Source organism: Oncorhynchus clarkii, chromosome 8, assembly GCF_045791955.1.
Source record: "Oncorhynchus clarkii lewisi isolate Uvic-CL-2024 chromosome 8, UVic_Ocla_1.0, whole genome shotgun sequence".
NCBI lineage: Eukaryota > Metazoa > Chordata > Actinopteri > Salmoniformes > Salmonidae > Oncorhynchus > Oncorhynchus clarkii.
The window spans coordinates 2873544-2893210 of NC_092154.1; positions in this window are offsets into that span (position 1 = coordinate 2873544).

Below are 19667 nucleotides of genomic sequence, written 5' to 3' on the forward strand. Positions count from 1 at the left end.
AACTTATCCTCTGCAGCAGAGGTAACTCTGGGTCTTCCTTTCCTGTGGCGGTCCTTATGAGAGCCAGTTTCATCATAGCTTTGATGGTTTTTCACGGCTGCACTTGAAGAAACTTTAAAAGTTCTTGAAATTTTCCAGATTGACTGACCTTCATGTCTTTTAGCAATGATGGACTGTCGTTTCTCTTTGCTTATTTGAGCTGTTTGTCACGCACTGACCTTAGAGAGAAGTTTTATTTATCTATTTGGTTAGGTCAGGGTGTGATGTGGGGTGGGCATTCTATGTTTTGTATTTCTGTGTGTTTGGCCGAGTGTGGTTCCCAATTAGAGGCAGCTGTCTATCGTTGTCTCTGTTTGGGAATCATACTTAGGCAGCCTAGTCAGTGTCACGTTAGTTTAGGCAGCCTGTTTTGCCACCTTAGTTGTGGGTAGTTGTCTGTGTTAGTGGCCTGTAGAGCCCTAGTCAGCTTCACGTTAGTTTAGGCAGCCTGTTTTGCCACCTTAGTTGTGGGTAGTTGTCTGTGTTAGTGGCCTGTAGCTCACCGTTTTCATTTTTTCCCAAAATATATATTTTTTAGGCGAAACAGCTCCGTTTGTTCTTCACGTTTGGCTGAGAAATCGCCAGGAAATTGCGGTCACCACAACGCCAAAAAATATTCCAAATTAGCTCCATAATATCGACAGAAACATGGCAAAAGTTGTTTAGAATCCATCCTCAAGGTGTTTTTCTAATATCTATCTATTTATCTATTCGATAATATATCTGTCGGGACTATTTGTTTTTCACTAGGACCGATTGGAGTTATGGCTACCTCTGTATTTTACGCAAGGATCTCTCTCGGAGCCACCATGTGACCACTTACGCAATGTGGCCGCCTACGGCTATTCTTCAACAGAAATGCGTAAAACTACGCCACAATGCTGTAGACACCTTGGGGAATAAGTAGAAAGCATAAGCTCGTTGATGGTACATTCACAGCTGAATAGGGAGTCATTGGAACGCAGCGCTTTCAAAACCTGGGGCACTTCCGGATTGGATTTTTCTCAGGCTTTCGCCTGCAACATCAGTTCTGTTATACTCACAGACAATATCTTTACAGTTTTGTACATGTTAGAGTGTTTTCTATCCAAAGCTGTCAATTATATGCATATTCTAGCATATTTTCCTGACAAAATGTCCCGTTTAAAACGGGAACGTTTTTCTTCCAAAAATGAAATTACTGCCCCCTAGCACCAACAGGTTAAAGACCTGGAGAATAAACCCTCCTCATCACAGCTGTCCATGTCCCTTAATGTTGAAGATGTGGTTGTTACTGACGAGGAGCACATGGCTAAGCTCTTTAACCACCACTTCATTAAGTCAAGATTCCTATTTGACTCAGCCATGTCTCCTTGCCCATCCAACATTTCCTCATGTTCCACCACTTCTAATGCAACTAGCCCCGTTGCTCCTCCCTCTTTTTCCCCTGCCCCGCCACAAAGTTTCTCCCTGAAGGCAGTCACTGAGTCCGAGGTGTTAAAGGAGCTCCTTAAACTTGACCCCCAAAAAACATCTGGGTCAGATGGTTTAGACCCTTTCTTCGTTAAGGTTACTGCCCCTATCATCGCCAAGCCTATCTCTGACCTTTTTAACCTGTCTCTCCTTTCTGAGGAGGTTCCTATTGCTTGAAAGGCAGCCACAGTTTGCCCTTCATTTTAAAGGGGGAGATTATAGGCCTATTTCTATTTTTTCCCTGTTTATCAAAAGTGTTGGAAACACTTGTCAATAATCAACTGACTGGCTTTCTTGATGTCTATAGTATTCTCTCGGGTATGCACTCTGGTTTCTGCTCAGGTTATGGATGTGTCACTGCAACCTAAAGGTCCTAAATGATGTCCCCATTGCCCTTGATTCTAAGCAATATTGTGCTACTATTTTTATTGAAATGGTCAAAGCTTTTGATATGGTCGACCATTCCATTCTTGTGAACTATCTTAGGAGTATTGGTGTCTCTGGGGGGTCTTTGGCCTGGTTTGCTAACTACCCCTCAAAGAGTGCAATGTATAAAGTTAGAAAATCTGCTGTTTCAGCAACTGCCTGTCACCAAGGGAGTACCCCAAGGCTCAATCCTAGGCCCCATGCTCTTCTCAATTTATATCAACAACACAGCTCAGGCAGTAGGAAGCTCTCTCATCCATTTATATGCAGATGATAGTCTTTTACTAAGCGGGTACCTCCCCGGATTTTGTCTTAAATGCTCTACAACAGAGCTTTCTTATTGTCAAACAAGCTTTCTCTGCCCTTAACCTTGTTCTGAACACCTCCAAGCAAAGGTCATGTGGTTTGGTAAGAAGAATGCCCCTCTTTCCACAGGTGTTATTACTACCTCTGAGGGTTTAGAGCTTGAGGTTGTCACCTCATACAAGTACTTGGGAGTATGGCTAGACGATACACTGTCCTTCTCTCAGCTCATATCAAAGCTGCAGGCTAAATTTAAATCTAGACTTGGTTTCCTCTTAGTTTCCTCGTAATCGCTCCTCTTTCACCCCAGCTGCCAAACTAACCCTGATTCAGATGACCACCCTACCCATGCTAGATTACGGAGACATAATTTATAGATTGGCAGGTAAGGATGCTCTCAAGCGGCTAGATGTTCTTTACCATTCTGCCATCAGATTTGCCACCAATGCTCCTTATAGGTCACATGACTGCACTCTATACTCGTCTGTAAACTGGTCATCTCCATATACCTGTTGCAAGACCCACTGGTTGACGCTTGTTTATAAAACCCTCTTAGGCCTCACTCCCCCCTATCTGACTGTGGCCAATGTTTGTACCATGTTTTGTGCTGCTTCCATGTTGTATTGCTACCATGCTGTGTTGTCATGTGTTGCTGCCTTGCTATGTTGTCTTAGGTCTCTCTTGTCGTGATGTGTGTTTAGTCCTATATTTATATTGTATTTATTTATTTTAATCGCAGGCCCCCGTCCCCGCAGGAGGACTTTTGCCTCTTGGTAGGCCATCATTGTAAATAAGAATTTGTTCTTAACTGACTTGCCTCGTTAAATAAAAAGGTTAAAAAAGTAATTCTGCTTTGAAAGTTGATAAACTTGTAACTCCACTTTTTGAGAAAATTGCCCTTGAATGTTTTGGTACACCCACTGGAGAGCTCTTTTTTTGTCTACACCCATTCAGTATCGTTCACACACACTTAAACCAGCCCCACCCATCTCTTTAAGGATTCACATGTGAGGTCACGGTTGAAACAGTGTGTAGTGTAGTAAAGATTAAGACTGAAAGTAGTAGCCAACAATAAGGAAATATTCCAGGTAAACAGAAAGCATCCAGATATAAATATTTGATAGTTATTAGACAACTCTTACCCAGACATACTACATTACCCAGACATACTACATTACCCAGACACACTACATTACCCAGACACACTACATTACCCAGACACACTACATTACCCAGACACACTACTACATTACCCAGACACACTACATTACCCAGACACACTACATTACCCAGACATACTACATTACCCAGACACACTACATTACCCAGACACACTACATTACCCAGACACACTACATTACCCAGACACACTACATTACCCAGACACACTACATTACCCAGACATACTACATTACTCAGACACACTACATTACCCAGACACACTACATTACCCAGACACACTACTACATTACCCAGACACACTACATTACCCAGACACACTACTACATTACCCAGACACACTACTACATTACCCAGACACACTACATTACCCAGACACACTACTACATTACCCAGACGCACTACTACATTACCCAGACGCACTACTACATTACCCAGACGCACTACTACATTACCCAGACGCACTACTACATTACCCAGAAGCACTACTACATTACCCAGAAGCACTACATTACCCAGACACACTACATTACCCAAATTGATGTGTCATGTGAAAGAAACACTATAACCACCTGAGACATATTGCTAAGTGGATGGGTCTCTACAGAAGGTGTAAATGGCCAAATGGTTACTTGCATAGTAGCAATATCAACAATAGAAAATGTCAATATAAATAATATGATATACAGTATGTACAAGAACAATATCAATAACCATATCAGTGATAGATGAGCTAGTTATCTGTATACAATCAGGGGTAAAGTGACTGAGCAGCAGGATAAAATATAAACAGTAGCAGCAGCGTATGACGTGTGTGTTTAGAGAGAGTCATGTGAATAGAGGCACTGCAGATAGTACTGATGACTGGTCCGTCCAAACCACGCATGAACAAGGGAATCTATATTTGGAGAGCCTGTTTCTGTCCTGCCCTTGACTTTGGTGCTGTGCATGTGATGTCCATAGCCTCATCGTCGCAAAACTCCTGCCCAGGGGATGAACGCAGCCCACTGGTCTTGGTAATATGACCGCAGAAACCTACCCACATCCTCGTTTAGTCTCTCCACCTGCCCGTTACTCTCGGGGTGAAAACCTGAGGTGAGTCTGACCGAGACCCCCATACGTTCCAGACCCTGGACGTGAACTGGGGACCTCGATCAGACACCATATCCTCAGGGACCCCGTAGTGCCGGAAGACGTGTGTAAACAGGGCCTCCACAGTCTGTATGGCCGTAGGGAGACTGGGTAAACGGAGGACACAGCAGGACATAGAAAACCAATCCACAACAACCAGAATCGTGGTGTTCCCCTGTGATGGAGGAAGATAGGTCAAGAAATCCACCGACTGGTGCGACCACGGCCGTTGTGGAACGGGAAGGGGTTGTAACTTCCCTCTGTGCAGGTGTCTGGGAGCCTACACCGAGCAGGAGGAAACATAAACCCTCACGTACTTGGCCAAGGTGGACCACCAGTACTTTCCACTAAGACAGCGCACAGTGGTGTCTATTCAGCAGCCTGATGGTCTGGGGGTAGAAACAGCTGACTAGTGGTGTCTATTCAGCAACCTGATGGTAGAAACAGCTGACTAGTGGTGTCTATTCAGCAGCCTGATGGTCTGGGGGTAGAAACAGCTGACTAGTGGTGTCTATTCAGCAGTCTGATGGCCTGTGGGGTAGAAACAGCTGACTAGTGGTGTCTATTCAACAGCCTGATGGTCTGGGGGTAGAAACAGCTGACTAGTGGTGTCTATTAAGCAGCCTGATGGTAGAAACAGCTGACTAGTGGTGTCTATTCAGCAACCTGATGGTAGAAACAGCTGACTAGTGGTGTCTATTCAGCAGCCTGATGGTCTGGGGTTAGAAACACCTGACTAGTGGTGTCTATTCAGCAGTCTGATGGTCTGTGGGGTAGAAACAGCTGACTAGTGGTGTCTATTCAACAGCCTGATGGTCTGGGGGTAGAAACAGCTGACTAGTGGTGTCTATTAAGCAGCCTGATGGTAGAAACAGCTGACTAGTGGTGTCTATTCAGCAGCCTGATGGCTGAAACAGCTGACTAGTGGTGTCTATTTAGCAGACTGATGTTCTGGGGTTAGAAACAGCTGACTGACTAGTAGTGTCTATTCAGCAGCCTGATGGTCTGGGGGTAGAAACAGCTGACTAGTGGTGTCTATTCAGCAGCCTGATGGTCTGGGGGTAGAAACAGCTGACTAGTGGTGTCTATTCAGCAGCCTGATGGTAGAAACAGCTGACTAGTGGTGTCTATTCAACAGTCTGATGGTCTGGGGATGGAAACAGCTGACTAGTGGTGTCTATTCAACAGCCTGATGGTAGAAACAGCTGACTAGTGGTGTCTATTCAACAGTCTGATGGTCTGGGGATAGAAACAGCTGACTAGTGGTGTCTATTCAACTGCCTGATGGTAGAAACAGCTGACTAGTGGTGTCTATTCAGCAGTCTGATGGTCTGGGGGTAGAAACAGCTGACTAGATGTGTTTATTCAGCAGCCTGATGGTCTGGGGGTAGAAACAGTTGACTAGTGGTGTCTATTCAGCAGCCTGATGGTAGAAACAGCTGACTAGTGGTGTCTATTCAGCAGCCTGATGGCTGAAACAGCTGACTAGTGGTGTCTATTCAGCAGCCTGATGGTCTGGGGGTAGAAACAGCTGACTAGTGGTGTCTATTCAGCAGCCTGATGGAAGAAACAGCTGACTAGTGGTGTCTATTCAACAGTCTGATGGTCTGGGGATAGAAACAGCTGACTAGTGGTGTCTATTCAACAGCCTGATGATAGATACAGCTGACTAGTGGTGTCTATTCAAAAGCCTGATGGTAGAAACAGCTGACTAGTGGTGTCTATTCAGCAGTCTGATGGTCTGGGGGTGGAAACAGCTGACTAGATGTGTCTATTCAGCAGCCTGATGGTCTGGGGGTAGAAACTTCTGACTAGTGTTGTCTATTCAGCATTCTGATGGTAGAAACAGCTGACTAGTGGTGTCTATTCAGCAGCCTGATGTTCTGGGAGTAGAAACAGCTGACTAGTGGTGTCTATTCAGCAGTCTGATGGTCTGGGGGTAGAAACAGCCGACTAGTGGTGTCTATTTTGCAGCCTGATGGTAGAAACAGCTGACTAGTGGTGTCTATTCAGCAGCTTGATGGTCTGGGGGTAGAAACAGTTGACTAGTGGTGTCTATTCAGCAGCCTGATGGTAGAAACAGCTGACTAGTGGTGTCTATTAAGCAGCCTGATGGCTGAAACAGCTGACTAGTGGTGTCTATTCAGCAGCCTGATGGTCTGGGGGTAGAATCAGCTGACTAGTGGTGTTTATTCAGCAGCCTGATGGAAGAAACAGCTGACTAGTGGTGTCTATTCAACAGTCTGATGGTCTGGGGATAGAAACAGCTGACTAGTGGTGTCTATTCAACAGCCTGATGATAGATACAGCTGACTAGTGGTGTCTATTCAAAAGCCTGATGGTGGAAACAGCTGACTAGTGGTGTCTATTCAGCAGTCTGATGGTAGAAACAGCTGACTAGTGGTGTCTATTCAGCAGCCTGATGGTCTGGGGGTAGAAACAGCTGACTAGTGGTGTCTATTCAGCAGCCTGATGGTCTGGAGATAGAAACAGCTGACTAGTGGTGTCTATTCAGCAGTCTGATGGTCTGGGGGTAGAAACAGCCAACTAGTGGTGTCTATTAAGCAGCCTGATGGTAGAAACAGCTGACTAGTGGTGTCTATTCAGCAACCTGATGGTAGAAACAGCTGACTAGTGGTGTCTATTCAGCAGCCTGATGGTCTGGGGTTAGAAACACCTGACTAGTGGTGTCTATTCAGCAGTCTGATGGTCTGTGGGGTAGAAACAGCTGACTAGTGGTGTCTATTCAACAGCCTGATGGTCTGGGGGTAGAAACAGCTGACTAGTGGTGTCTATTAAGCAGCCTGATGGTAGAAACAGCTGACTAGTGGTGTCTATTCAGCAGCCTGATGGCTGAAACAGCTGACTAGTGGTGTCTATTTAGCAGACTGATGTTCTGGGGTTAGAAACAGCTGACTGACTAGTAGTGTCTATTCAGCAGCCTGATGGTCTGGGGGTAGAAACAGCTGACTAGTGGTGTCTATTCAGCAGCCTGATGGTCTGGGGGTAGAAACAGCTGACTAGTGGTGTCTATTCAGCAGCCTGATGGTAGAAACAGCTGACTAGTGGTGTCTATTCAACAGTCTGATGGTCTGGGGATGGAAACAGCTGACTAGTGGTGTCTATTCAACAGCCTGATGGTAGAAACAGCTGACTAGTGGTGTCTATTCAACAGTCTGATGGTCTGGGGATAGAAACAGCTGACTAGTGGTGTCTATTCAACTGCCTGATGGTAGAAACAGCTGACTAGTGGTGTCTATTCAGCAGTCTGATGGTCTGGGGGTAGAAACAGCTGACTAGATGTGTTTATTCAGCAGCCTGATGGTCTGGGGGTAGAAACAGTTGACTAGTGGTGTCTATTCAGCAGCCTGATGGTAGAAACAGCTGACTAGTGGTGTCTATTCAGCAGCCTGATGGCTGAAACAGCTGACTAGTGGTGTCTATTCAGCAGCCTGATGGTCTGGGGGTAGAAACAGCTGACTAGTGGTGTCTATTCAGCAGCCTGATGGAAGAAACAGCTGACTAGTGGTGTCTATTCAACAGTCTGATGGTCTGGGGATAGAAACAGCTGACTAGTGGTGTCTATTCAACAGCCTGATGATAGATACAGCTGACTAGTGGTGTCTATTCAAAAGCCTGATGGTGGAAACAGCTGACTAGTGGTGTCTATTCAGCAGTCTGATGGTAGAAACAGCTGACTAGTGGTGTCTATTCAGCAGCCTGATGGTCTGGGGGTAGAAACAGCTGACTAGTGGTGTCTATTCAGCAGCCTGATGGTCTGGAGATAGAAACAGCTGACTAGTGGTGTCTATTCAGCAGTCTGATGGTCTGGGGGTAGAAACAGCCAACTAGTGGTGTCTATTTTGCAGCCTGATGGTCTGGGGGTAGAAACAGCTGACTAGTGGTGTCTATTCAGCAGTCTGATGGTAGAAACAGCTGACTAGTGGTGTCGATTAAGCAGCCTGATGGCTGAAACAGCTGACTAGTGGTGTCTATTCAGCAGCCTGATGGTCTGGGGGTAGAATCAGCTGACTAGTGGTGTTTATTCAGCAGCCTGATGGAAGAAACAGCTGACTAGTGGTGTCTATTCAACAGTCTGATGGTCTGGGGATAGAAACAGCTGACTAGTGGTGTCTATTCAACAGCCTGATGATAGATACAGCTGACTAGTGGTGTCTATTCAAAAGCCTGATGGTGGAAACAGCTGACTAGTGGTGTCTATTCAGCAGTCTGATGGTAGAAACAGCTGACTAGTGGTGTCTATTCAGCAGCCTGATGGTAGAAACAGCTGACTAGTGGTGTCTATTCAGCGGTCTGATGGTCTGGGGGTAGAAGCTGTTAGTTTTAGTCATGATGCTCCTGTACTGGCCGCGTCAGTGTGATGGAAGTGTGGAAAACAGGCAGTGGCTCGGGTGGCTGAGGTCAGCCGACATCACCCAATGTCAGTCTCCAGTGTCTCTCCTCTTCACATTATCCTTCATGGTTGATATATTCAATTCAGCCACCAGTCTCTCCTCATTACATTATCATTCATGGTTGATATATTCATTCAGCCACTAGTGTCTCTCCTCTTCACATTATCCTTCATGGTTGATGTATTCATTCAGCCACCAGTCTCTCCTCATTACATTATCCTTCATGGTTGATATATTCATTCAGCCACTAGTGTCTCTCCTCTTCACATTATCCTTCATGGTTGATGTATTCATTCAGCCACCAGTCTCTCCTCATTACATTATCCTTCATGGTTGATATATTCATTCAGCCACCAGTCTCTCCTCATTACATTATCCTTCATGGTTGATATATTCATTCAGCCACCAGTCTCTCCTCATTACATTATCCTTCATGATTCATATGTTCATTCAGCTACCAGCTTCTCTCATTACATTATCTTTCCTGATTGATATGTTCATTCAGCCACCAGTGTCTCTCACAGGTAATGGGCTCCTAAGTGGAGCAGGCATTTCATCTAAGTGCTAGAGGTGTCGCTACAGACACCCTGTTTCGGTTCCAGGCTGTGTCACAACCGGCCGTGATTGGGAGTGCCATAGGGTGGCATACAATTAGCCCAGCGTCGTCCGGGTTTGGCCGGTGTTGGCCGTCAATGGAAACTGACTTGCCTAGTTAAACACTTTTATTGAGTGTGTGTGGAGTGAGAGAGAACACTCTGTCAGTGATATGATGAACTATGCAGCCGCATGTGGATTTGCCACCTTACAGGTTTGGTCTACTTGAAGCATCCTCCTGACGAGACAGAGGAGGAGCCAGAGGAGGAGCCAGAGGAGGAGCCAGAGAAAATTTGGAGGAGACAGAGGAGGAAACAGAGGAGGAGACAGAGGAACAGAGGAGGAGACAGAGGAGGAGACAGAGGAGGATACAGAGAAACAGAGGAGAAGACAGAGAAACAGAGGAGGAGACAGAGAAACAGAGGAGGAGACAGAGAAACAGAGGAGGAGACAGAGATACAGAGGAGGAGACAGAGAAACAGTGGAGGAGACAGCGATACAGTAGAGGAGACAGAGGAGGAGTCAGTGGAGGAGACAGAGCAAAAGTGGAGGAAACAGAGAAACAGAGGAGGAGACAGACAAACAGAGGAGGAGACAGAGAAACAGAGGAGGAGACAGAGAAACAGAGGAGGAGACAGAGAAAAAGAGGAGGAGACAGAGGAGGAGAAAGAGAAACAGAGGAGGAGACAGACTAGGAGACAGAGAAACAGAGGAGGAGACAGAGAAACAGAGGAGGAGACAGAGGAGGAGAGGATGAGACAGGAACAGAGGGGGAGACAGAGAAACAGAGGAGGAGACAGAGGAGGAGACAGAGAAACAGAGGATGAGACAGGAACAGAGGAGGAGATAGAGAAACAGAGGAGGAGACAGAAGAACAGAGGAGGAGACAGAGGAACAGAGGAGGAGACAGAGGAGGAGACAGAGGAGGAGTCATAGAAACAGAGGAGGAGACAGAGGAACAGAGGAGGAGCCAGAGGAACAGAGGAGAAGACAGAGAAACAGAGGATGTGACAGGAACAGAGGAGGAGACAGAGGAACAGAGGAGGAGACAGAGGAGGAGACAGAGAAACAGAGGATGAGACAGGAACAGAGGAGGAGAGGAGGAGGCAGAGAAACAGAGGAGGGGGCAGAGAAACAGAGGAGGAGACAGAGAAACAGTGGAGGAGACAGAGGAGACAGAGGATGAGACAGAGGAGGAGGCAGAGAAACAGAGGATGAGACAGGAACAGAGGCAGAGACAGAGGAACAGAGGAGGAGGCAGAGGAACAGAGGAGGAGACAGAGGAGGAGACATTGAAACAGAGGATGAGACAGAAACAGAGGAGGAGACAGAGAAACAGAGGAGGAGACAGGGAAACAGAGGAGGAGACAGAGAAACAGAGTAGGAGACAGAGAAACAGAGGAGGAGACAGAGAAACAGAGGAGGAGACAGAGAAACAGAGGAGGAGACAGAGAAACAGAGGAGGAGACAGAGAAACAGAGGAGGAGAAAGAGGAACAGAGGAGGAGACAGAGGAGGAGATATAGAAACAGAAGAGGAGACAGAGAAGGAGACAGAGAAACAGAGGAGGAGACAGAGAAACAGAGGAGCAGACAGAGAAACAGAGGATGTGACAGGAACAGAGGAGGAACAGAGGAACAGAGGAGGAGACAGAGGATGAGACAGGAACAGAGGAGGAGACAGAGGAGGAGAAAGAGAAACAGAGGAGGAGAAAGAGAAACAGAGGAGGAGACAGAGAAACAGAGGAGGAGACAAAGAAACAGAGGAGGAGACAGAGAAACAGAGGAGGAGACAGAGAAACAGAAGAGGAGACAGAGAAACAGAGGAGGAGACAGATAAACAGAGGAGGAGACAAAGATGGAGATAGAGAACAGAGGATGAGACAGAGGAGGACGCAGAGAAACAGAGGAGGAGACAGAGAAACAGAGGAGCAGACAGAGAAACAGAGGAGGAGACAGAGAAACAGAGGAGGAGACAGAGGAGGAGACAGAGGAGGAGATAGAGAAACAGAGGATGAGACAGAGGAGGACACAGAGAAACAGAGGATGAGACAGAGGAGGACACAGAGAAACAGAGGAGGAGACAGAGGAGGAGAGAGAGAAACAGAGGAGGAGACAGGAGGAGACAGAGGAGGAGAAAGGGAAACAGAGGCGGAGACAGAGAAACAGAGGAGGAGACAGAGGAGGAGACAGAGAAACAGAGGAGGAGAGAGAGAAACAGAGGAGGAGACAGAGAAACAGAGGAGGAGACAGGAGGAGACAGAGGAGGAGAAAGGGAAACAGAGGCGGAGAAAGATAAACATAGGAGGAGACAGAGAAACAGAGGAGGAGAGAGAGGAGGAGACAGAGAAACAGAGGAGGAGAGAGAGGAGGAGGAGACAGAGAAACAGAGGAGGAGACAGAGAAACAGAGGAAGAGACAGAGGAGGAGATAGAGAAACAGAGGAGGAGAAAGAGAAACAGAGGAGGAGACAGAGAAACAGAGGAGGAGACAGAGAAACAGAGGAGGAGACAGAGGAGGAGACAGAGAAACAGAGGAGGAGACAGAGGAGGAGACAGAGAAACAGAGGAGGAGACAGAGAAACAGAGGAGGAGACAGAGGAGGAGACAGAGAAACAGAGGAGGAGACAGAGAAACAGAGGAGGAGACAGAGGAACAGAGGAGGAGACAGAGAACAGAGGAGGAGACAGAACAACAGAGGAGGAGACAGAGAAACAGAGGAGGAGACAGAGGAGGAGATAGTGAAACAGAGGATGAGACAGAGGAGGACACAGAGAAACAGAGGAGGAGACAGAGAAACAGAGGAGGAGACAGGAACAGAGAAGGAGACAGAAGAACAGAGGAGGAGACAGAGGATGACACAGGAACAGAGGATGAGACAGAGGAGGAGAAAGAGAAACAGAGGAGGAGAAAGAGAAACAGAGGAGGAGACAGAGAAACAGAGGAGGAGACAGAGAAACAGAGGAGGAGACAGAGAAACAGAGGAGGAGACAGAGAAACAGAAGAGGAGACAGAGAAACAGAGGAGGAGACAGATAAACAGAGGAGGAGACAGAGATGGAGATAGAGAAAGAGAGGAGGAGACAGAGGAACAGAGGAGGAGACAGAGAACAGAGGAGGAGACAGAACAACAGAGGAGGAGACAGAGAAACAGAGGAGGAGACAGAGGAGGAGATAGAGAAACAGAGGATGAGACAGAGGAGGACACAGAGAAACAGAGGATGAGACAGAGGAGGACACAGAGAAACAGAGGAGGGGACAGAGAAACAGAGGAAGAGACAGAGGAACAGAGGAGGAGACAAAATAGGAGATAGAGAAACAGAGGAGGAGACAGAGGAGGAGACAGAGAAACAGAGGAGGACACAGAGGAGGAGACAGAGAAACAGAGGAGGAGACAGAGGAGGAGAGAGAGAAACAGAGGAGGAGACAGGAGGAGACAGAGGAGGAGAAAGGGAAACAGAGGCGGAGACAGAGAAACAGAGAAGGAGACAGAGGAGGAGACAGAGAAACAGAGGAGGAGAGAGGAGGAGACAGAGAAACAGAGGAGGAGAGAGAGGAGGAGACAGAGAAACAGAGGAGGAGAGAGAGGAGGAGGAGACAGAGAAACAGAGGAGGAGACAGAGAAACAGAGGAAGAGACAGAGGAGGAGATAGAGAAACAGAGGAGGAGAAAGAGAAACAGAGGAGGAGACAGAGAAACAGAGGAGGAGACAGAGAAACAGAGGAGGAGACAGAGGAGGAGACAGAGAAACAGAGGAGGAGACAGAAGAACAGAGGAGGAAACAGAGGAGGAGACAGAGACACAGAGGAGGAGACAGAGGAGGAGACAGAGAAACAGAGGAGGAGACAGAGAAACAGAGGAGGAGACAGAGGAACAGAGGAGGAGACTGAGGACAGAGGAGGAGACAGAACAACAGAGGAGGAGACAGAGAAACAGAGGAGGAGACAGAGGAGGAGACAGAGAAACAGAGGAGGAGACAGAGAAACAGAGGAGGAGACAGAGGTACAGAGGAGGAGACAGAGAACAGAGGAGGAGACAGAACAACAGAGGAGGAGACAGAGAAACAGAGGAGGAGACAGAGGAGGAGGTAGAGAAACAGAGGATGAGACAGAGGAGGACACAGAGAAACAGAGGATGAGACAGAGGAGGACACAGAGAAACAGAGGAGGGGACAGAGATATAGAGGAAGAGACAGAGGAACAGAGGAGGAGACAAAATAGGAGATAGAGAAACAGAGGAGGAGACAGAGGAGGAGACAGAGAAACAGAGGAGGACACAGAGGAGGAGACAGAGAAACAGAGGAGGAGACAGAGGAGGAGAGAGAGAAACAGAGGAGGAGACAGGAGGAGACAGAGGAGGAGAAAGGGAAACAGAGGCGGAGACAGAGAAACAGAGGAGGAGACAGAGGAGGAGACAGAGAAACAGAGGAGGAGAGAGGAGGAGACAGAGAAACAGAGGAGGAGGGAGAGGATGAGACAGAGAAACAGAGGAGGAGAGAGAGGAGGAGGAGACAGAGAAACAGAGGAGGAGACAGAGAAACAGAGGAAGAGACAGAGGAGGAGATAGAGAAACAGAGGAGGAGAAAGAGAAACAGAGGAGGAGACAGAGAAACAGAGGAGGAGACAGAGAAACAGAGGAGGAGACAGAGGAGGAGACAGAGAAACAGAGGAGGAGACAGAAGAACAGAGGAGGAAACAGAGGAGGAGACAGAGAAACAGAGGAGGAGACAGAGGAGGACACAGAGAAACAGAGGAGGAGACAGAGAAACAGAGGAGGAGACAGAGGAACAGAGGAGGAGACTGAGGACAGAGGAGGAGACAGAACAACAGAGGAGGAGACAGAGAAACAGAGGAGGAGACAGAGGAGGAGATAGTGAAACAGAGGATGAGACAGAGGAGGACACAGAGAAACAGAGGAGGAGACAGAGAAACAGAGGAGGAGACAGGAACAGAGAAGGAGACAGAAGAACAGAGGAGGAGACAGAGGAACAGAGGAGACAGAGTAGGAGATAGAGAAACAGAGGAGGAAACAGAGGAGGAGACAGAGAAACAGAGGAGGAGACAGAGGAGGAGATAGAGAAACAGAGGAGGAGAAAGAGAAACAGAGGAGGAGACAGAGAAACAGAGGAGGAGACAGAGAAACAGAGGAGGAGACAGAGGAGGAGACAGAGGAACAGATGAGGAGACAGAGGAACAGAGGAGGAAACAGAGGAGGAGACAGAAAAACAGAGGATGAGACAGAGGAGGAGACAGAGAGAGAAACAGAGGAAGAGACAGAGGAACAGAGGAGGAGACAGAGAACAGAGGAGGAGACAGAACAACAGAGAAGGAGACAGAGAAACAGAGGAGGAGACAGAGGAGGAGATAGTGAAACAGAGGATGAGACAGAGAAACAGAGGAGGAGACAGAGGAACAGAGGAGGAGACAGAGAACAGAGGAGGAGACAGAACAACAGAGAAGGAGACAGAGAAACAGAGGAGACAGAGGAGGAGATAGTGAAACAGAGGATGAGACAGAGGAGGACACAGAGAAACAGAGGAGGAGACAGAGAAACAGAGGAGGAGACAGGAACAGAGAAGGAGACAGAAGAACAGAGGAGGAGACAGAGGAACAGAGGAGACAGAGTAGGAGATAGAGAAACAGAGGAGGAGACAGAGGAGGAGACAGAGAAACAGAGGAGGAGACAGAGGAGGAGACAGAGAAACAGAGGATGAGACAGAGGAGGAGACAGAGAAACAGAGGAGGAGACAGATAAACAGAGGAGGAGACAGAGAAACAGAGGAGGAGAGAGAGGAGGAGACAGAGAAACAGAGGAGGAGAGAGAGGAGGAGACAGAGAAACAGAGGAGGAGACTGAGAAACAGAGGAGGAGACAGAGGAGGAGACAGAGAAACAGAGGAAGAGACAGAGGAGGAGGCAGAGAAACAGAGGAAGAGACAGAGGAGGAGGCAGAGAAACAGAGGAGGAGACAGAAGAGGCGACAGAGAAACAGAGGAGGAGACAGAGGAGGAGACAGAGAAACAGAGGATGAGACAGGAACAGAGGAGGAGACAGAGGAATAGAGGAGGAGACAGAGGAGGAGACAGAGAAACAGAGGAGGAGACAGAGGAGGAGCCAGAGAAACAGAGGAGGAGACAGAGAAACAGAGGAGGAGACAGAGGAACAGAGGAGGAGACAGAGAACAGAGGAGGAGACAGAGGAGGAGATAGTGAAACAGACGATGAGACAGAGGAGGACACAGAGAAACAGAGGAGGAGACAGAGAAACAGAGGAGGAGACAGGAACAGAGAAGGAGACAGAAGAACAGAGGAGGAGACAGAGGAACAGAGGAGACAGAGTAGGAGATAGAGAAACATAGGAGGAGACAGAGGAGGAGACAGAGAAACAGAGGAGGAGACAGAGGAGGAGATAGAGAAACAGAGAAGGAGAAAGAGAAACAGAGGAGGAGAGAGAGGAGGAGGAGACAGAGAAACAGAGGAGGAGACAGAGAAACAGAGGAAGAGACAGAGGAGGAGATAGAGAAACAGACGAGGAGAAAGAGAAACAGAGGAGGGGACAGAGAAACAGAGGAGGAGACAGAGAAACAGAGGAGGAGACAGAGGAGGAGACAGAGAAACAGAGGAGGAGACAGAAGAACAGAGGAGGAAACAGAGGAGGAGACAGAGAAACAGAGGAGGAGACAGAGGAGGAGACAGAGAAACAGAGGAGGAGACAGAGAAACAGAGGAGGAGACAGAGGAACAGAGGAGGAGACAGAGAACAGAGGAGGAGACAGAACAACAGAGGAGGAGACAGAGAAACAGAGGAGGAGACAGAGGAGGAGATAGTGAAACAGAGGATGAGACAGAGGAGGACACAGAGAAACAGAGGAGGAGACAGAGAAACAGAGGAGGAGACAGGAACAGAGAAGGAGACAGAAGAACAGAGGAGGAGACAGAGGAACAGAGGAGACAGAGTAGGAGATAGAGAAACAGAGGAGGAGACAGAGAAACAGAGGAGGAGACAGAGGAGGAGATAGAGAAACAGAGGAGGAGAAAGAGAAACAGAGGAGGAGACAGAGAAACAGAGGAGGAGACAGAGAAACAGAGGAGGAGACAGAGGAGGAGACAGAGAAACAGAGGAGGAGACAGAGGAACAGAGGAGGAAACAGAGGAGGAGACAGAGAAACAGAGGAGGAGACAGAGAAACAGAGGAGGAGACAGAGGAACAGAGGAGGAGACAGAGAACAGAGGAGGAGACAGAACAACAGAGAAGGAGACAGAGAAACAGAGAAGGAGACAGAGGAGGAGATAGTGAAACAGAGGATGAGACAGAGAAACAGAGGAGGAGACAGAGGAACAGAGGAGGAGACAGAGAACAGAGGAGGAGACAGAACAACAGAGAAGGAGACAGAGAAACAGAGGAGACAGAGGAGGAGATAGTGAAACAGAGGATGAGACAGAGGAGGACACAGAGAAACAGAGGAGGAGACAGAGAAACAGAGGAGGAGACAGGAACAGATAAGGAGACATAAGAACAGAGGAGGAGACAGAGGAACAGAGGAGACAGAGTAGGAGATAGAGGAACAGAGGAGGAGACAGAGGAGGAGACAGAGGAGGAGACAGAGAAACAGAGGAGGAGACAGAGGAGGAGACAGAGAAACAGAGGATGAGACAGAGGAGGAGACAGAGAAACAGAGGAGGAGACAGATAAACAGAGGAGGAGACAGAGAAACAGAGGAGGAGAGAGAGGAGGAGACAGAGAAACAGAGGAGGAGAGAGAGGAGGAGACAGAGAAACAGAGGAGGAGACTGAGAAACAGAGGAGGAGACAGAGGAGGAGACAGAGAAACAGAGGAAGAGACAGAGGAGGAGGCAGAGAAACAGAGGAGGAGACAGAGGAGGAGACAGAGAAACAGAGGAGGAGACAGAGGAGGAGACAGAGAAACAGAGGATGAGACAGGAACAGAGGAGGAGACAGAGGAATAGAGGAGGAGACAGAGGAGGAGATAGAGAAACAGAGGAGGAGACAGAGGAGGAGACAGAGAAACAGAGGAGGAGACAGAGAAACAGAGGAGGAGACAGAGGAACAGAGGAGGAGACAGAGAACAGAGGAGGAGACAGAACAACAGAGGAGGAGACAGAGAAACAGAGGAGGAGACAGAGGAGGAGATAGTGAAACAGACGATGAGACAGAGGAGGACACAGAGAAACAGAGGAGGAGACAGAGAAACAGAGGAGGAGACAGGAACAGAGAAGGAGACAGAAGAACAGAGGAGGAGACAGAGGAACAGAGGAGACAGAGTAGGAGATAGAGAAACAGAGGAGGAGACAGAGGAGGAGACAGAGAAACAGAGGAGGAGACAGAGGAGGAGATAGAGAAACAGAGAAGGAGAAAGAGAAACAGAGGAGGAGACAGAGAAACAGAGGAGGAGACAGAGAAACAGAGGAGGAGACAGAGGAGGAGACAGAGAAACAGAGGAGGAGACAGAGGAACAGAGGAGGAAACAGAGGAGGAGACAGAGAAACAGAGGAGGAGACAGAGGAGGAGACAGAGAAACAGAGGAGGAGACAGAGAAACAGAGGAGGAGACAGATGAACAGAGGAGGAGTCAGAGAACAGAGGAGGAGACAGAACAACAGAGAAGGAGACAGAGAAACAGAGGAGGAGACAGAGGAAGAGATAGTGAAACATAGGATGAGACAGAGGAGGACACAGAGAAACAGAGGAGGAGACAGAGAAACAGAGGAGGAGACAGGAACAGAGAAGGAGACAGAAGAACAGAGGAGGAGACAGAGGAACAGAGGAGCCAGAATAGGAGATAGGGAAACAGAGGAGGAGACAGAGGAGGAGACAAAGAAACAGAGGAGGAGACAGAGGAGGAGACAGAGAAACAGAGGAGGAGACAGAGAAACAGAGGAGGAGACAGAGAAACAGAGGAGGAGAGAGAGGAGGAGACAGAGAAACAGAGGAGGAGAGAGAGGAGGAGACAGAGAAACAGAGGAGGAGACAGAGGAGGAGACAGAGAAACAGAGGAAGAGACAGAGGAGGAGGCAGAGAAACAGAGAGGAGACAGAGGAGGAGACAGAGGAAACAGAAGAGGAGACAGAGGAGGAGACAGAGAAACAGAGGATGAGACAGGAACAGAGCAGGAGACAGAGGAATAGAGGAGGAAACAGAGGAACAGAGGAGGAGAAAGAGGAACAGAGGAGGAGACAGAGGAGGAGGCAGAGGAACAGAGGAGGAGACAGAGGAGGAGACATTGAAACAGAGGAAGAAACAGAGGAACAGAGCAGGAGACAGAGGAACAGAGGAGGAGACAGAGAAACAGAGGATGAGACAGAGGAGGAGAAATAGGAGGAGGCAGAGGAACAGAGGAGGAGACAGGACCAGAGGAAGAGACAGAGGCACAGAGGAGGAGAAAGAGGAGGAGGCAGAGGAGGAGACAGAGGAGGAGACATTGAAACAGAGGAAGAGACAGAAGAACAGAGGAGGAGACAGAGGAATCGAGTAGGAGACAGAGGAACAGAGGATGAGACAGAGGAGGAGACAGAGGAACAGAGGAGGAGACAGAGAAACAGAGGATGAGACAGAGGAGGAGACAGAGGAGGAGACAGAAAAACAGAGGAGACAGAAAAACAGAGGAGGAGAGAGAGGAGGAGACAGAGAAACAGAGGAGGAGACAGAGGAGGAGACAGAGAAACAGAGGAAGAGACAGAGGAGGAGGCAGAGAAACAGAGGAGGAGACAGAGGAGGAGACAGAGGAAACAGAAGAGGAGACAGAGGAGGAGACAGAGAAACAGAGGATGAGAAAGGAACAGAGGAGGAGACAGAGGAATAGAGGAGGAGACAGAGGAACAGAGGAGGAGAAAGAGGAACAGAGGAGGAGACAGAGGAGGAGGCAGAGGAACAGAGGAGGAGACAGAGGAGGAGACATTGAAACAGAGGAAGAAACAGAGGAACAGAGCAGGAGACAGAGGAACAGAGGAGGAGACAGAGAAACAGAGGATGAGACAGAGGAGGAGAAATAGGAGGAGGCAGAGGAACAGAGGAGGAGACAGGAACAGAGGAAGAGACAGAGGCACAGAGGAGGAGAAAGAGGAGGAGGCAGAGGAGGAGACAGAGGAGGAGACAGAGGAGGAGACATTGAAACAGAGG